General features: G+C 37.1%; 1 long non-coding RNA gene across 2 annotated transcripts; it reads left to right on the top strand.

Annotated features, from left to right (window-relative positions):
• The first annotated feature begins 970 nt into the window (after nt 1-970).
• Nucleotides 971-2,465, top strand: LOC148736826 (uncharacterized). Of its 2 annotated transcripts, none has more exons than XR_015997291.1 (4): nt 971-1,176; nt 1,344-1,395; nt 1,589-1,632; nt 2,216-2,465. It is a non-coding gene; the product is annotated as an uncharacterized LOC148736826 (long non-coding RNA). The 2 variants fall into 2 exon arrangements; XR_015997292.1 differs by having other exon boundaries at nt 974-1,128.
• The last annotated feature ends 439 nt before the right edge of the window (nt 2,466-2,904 follow it).

Below are 2,904 nucleotides of genomic sequence, written 5' to 3'. Positions count from 1 at the left end.
AGAGACGTCTCTGTCGTAGGAAAAGTTCGAAAAGTGAAAAAACCTGGAGGTTGCGATCGCGAGAAGTGTCATGCTGCTTCTTTGAAAGAAGGAAAGGCTCTAAAATCCAAAGCGATAATTGTGGTAATTAGATAGGAAGTATCACGAATTCCCGCAGTGACATATCGTAACGCATTCCTTAGGCCTAGTTTATACGTCGCGCTACGGTCGAATTTAATTCAGACGAATTCGTCGTTCCGTCGACGTAAATCGTGGCGTGGTTTTATGCGTCGAAATCAGTTGGATTGAATTTATTTCTCTTCCCAAATGCAGTGCCTCTGGTCAGAGGTGTCATTTTGAAATAAATTGAAATACATCAAGAAAATGCATGCATTTCATTATACGCGACTCTCGGTGCGACGTTAAAACTGAAGACGCGTTATCGATATTTTATCCGTCTTACCAAGACGGATAAAACGTCAAGGACGAATTTAATTCACCAGACGAATTTAATTCGTTTTAGACGTCGCGCTATCGTCGAATTTAATTGCTTGTGCGACCTTGAATTAAATTCGACTGTAGCGCAACGTATAAACTATTAATGTCGTTTATTGGAGAGACTGGGTTCGAAATAGCCATGACAGAGTGGACGTAAACACCAAAACAGCCAACAGCGTAACGACTTTAAAAAAAAAAAAACAAAAAAACAATCAATCGATATTATTTTGTTGCTGGCTATGCCATATAGAGCAGAAGAAGTGGGGAAGAGTAAACGTTTTGGTGGTTTTTTGTAGAGAGAGGAAAAGAGGCTGCTTGGGTGATTTGTTTCCGCCGTTCGCTGTTTTGTTGTTTACGAGTTACAGTCTTTTAATTCAAAATGAAGGCACGAAGGCGATTATTTAGCCTGGTTCTCTGACGATACAAGGCGCCCTCGGGATTTTGACGGATATTTGAGAAACTGGTTTCAGACCGTCTGAGATTTAGGCTAATATCGACTCAAAGTTACGAGATATTCATCAATTCTGTGGGTTTCTGTATATTTAAGGCAACAAAATCTGGATGTGCTGAGAAATGCTTAGAAGCCGTGGATCTCGCAGAGATGTGCATGATACGTGGGAATCTTCTGGGCAATAACTCGCTGCAAACAAGGTAAATCGTACTTGATGGGCTATGGATGCACGCCAAACTAAATGAAAGGTACAGTACATCTTATGTTGTCCTTTAGTTGCACCAACAAGCTTCTTCTCGTATATAGTCTAAATCAGAAATCAGACTAAATTAAATAAAACGAATTTGTAACCACTCCTTTTATAACGTGATTCATGAACAAAAAACTCCTTCAAATCTAACTTTTGTCTTTATAGGTAAAACTAAATTTGGACACACTCATGAAGCTGCTGACCAGATGTTTAACAAGTAAGAATCAGAGTTTCATTTTCATTGAATTCAGTTGAGAGGAAAACTCTCTTTGAGAATAGTTACATTGCAGAACCATCTTATTAATGCTGCCGATTTCAGTCAAAGTTTCACTGCTGGGATGCTTAATTGCCAGCTTCAAAATACTAAAGGTTGTTGTTAATTGTTAGTCATATTAAATTGTGTCTTACAGGCTTTCTGAATTTTTGGTAAAGAAGGACACAAGAACCTCTATAGGTACTGTTAGGAGGAATGCAATCAGTAAACTTCTACCTTAGAAAATGAGTAGTAGTAGTAGTAGTAGTAGTAGTAGTAGTAGCAGTAGCAGTAGCAGTAGCAGTAGCAGTAGCAGTAGCAGTAGCAGTAGTAGTAGTAGTAGTAGTAGTAGTAGTAGTAGTAGTAGTAGTAGTGGTAGTAGTAGTAGTAGTAGCAGCCTCAGTAGCAGCAGTAGTAGCAGCAGCAGTACTAATAGTGGTAGTAGTAGTAAAACTTTATTGAAATTGTCATTACATGAAGAGCCATCCTAAGCTGGGGAAAAATCCCTTACTAATTTGGGGACACTAAAAAAGAAAAAAGACTAGGAGCTATTTACAGAGGTATATATATTAATTAGTTAACTAAGAGAAAATCTATAGTTAACTAATTATGGATTTGTATTAAAAATATATATATAAAATTCAAGAGGAGCAGAGTAGATGTGTATAACTATTGAGACAGTCGTGTAGTTATATTTTAAGCCTTCAATTGATTGATGTTTATCCTCTCCTGACAATATGGATGGATACAATATCTTAAAATGTTTTCTCTTGTTAATTGATAGAGCTTGTGACCTCCTTTGAGAGTTGTTACACCCCAACTCCAAAGGCTGCCGAGGTTGAGCATGTTTTTGCTGTGAAGGAGGGGATGTTGCCCATTTCACTGGGGGAGTGGCAAAAAGGAAAACTGGAAACCGGTAAACCCTCATCCACTGAGAACAGTGGTTAACTGTAGTGAAAGTAAGTGGAAATATCTGCTGTACAATGGAGAATAAATAGAAACAAAAAATCTCAACAATACTTTCCATTAACAATTATACTCTGTTCATGCACTGAAGATATCTGTTTTGCTCAGATGGAGTGTGATGATCTTACATTTTAATTCTTAGCATTATACAAGACCAATAATGATAATAATAATTGTAAATAACAATAATATTAGTAACAATGACAAGTACTATTAGAAAAACCCCAAACTGATCTCTGTTACAGCTTGATGGTATACAGCTGTAAGTTACTTAAATTAGAAGCTTATTTATTGTTGAGGTCATTTCATTCTCTACTGTCTGGTTCATGTCCTTCAAATATTAGATTTCTGGAATAAGCGTTTTTGCTACAGTTTTTTAAGCTTGCTTTTCTTTATTTATGTCAAGCTGATGCAGAAATAAATGTTGATGTCCCCCCCAGATTATGTTATTCCAGATACAGAGAAGCTTGAGCATCAACGGCTCAGGTCAGAATTTGGAAAGTAGAT

Source organism: Stylophora pistillata, chromosome 2 (assembly GCF_964205215.1).
Source record: "Stylophora pistillata chromosome 2, jaStyPist1.2, whole genome shotgun sequence".
Taxonomy (NCBI): domain Eukaryota; kingdom Metazoa; phylum Cnidaria; class Anthozoa; order Scleractinia; family Pocilloporidae; genus Stylophora; species Stylophora pistillata.
The sequence above is the reverse complement of the archived record's forward strand: the minus strand, read 5'-3'. Positions and strand labels throughout refer to the sequence as shown.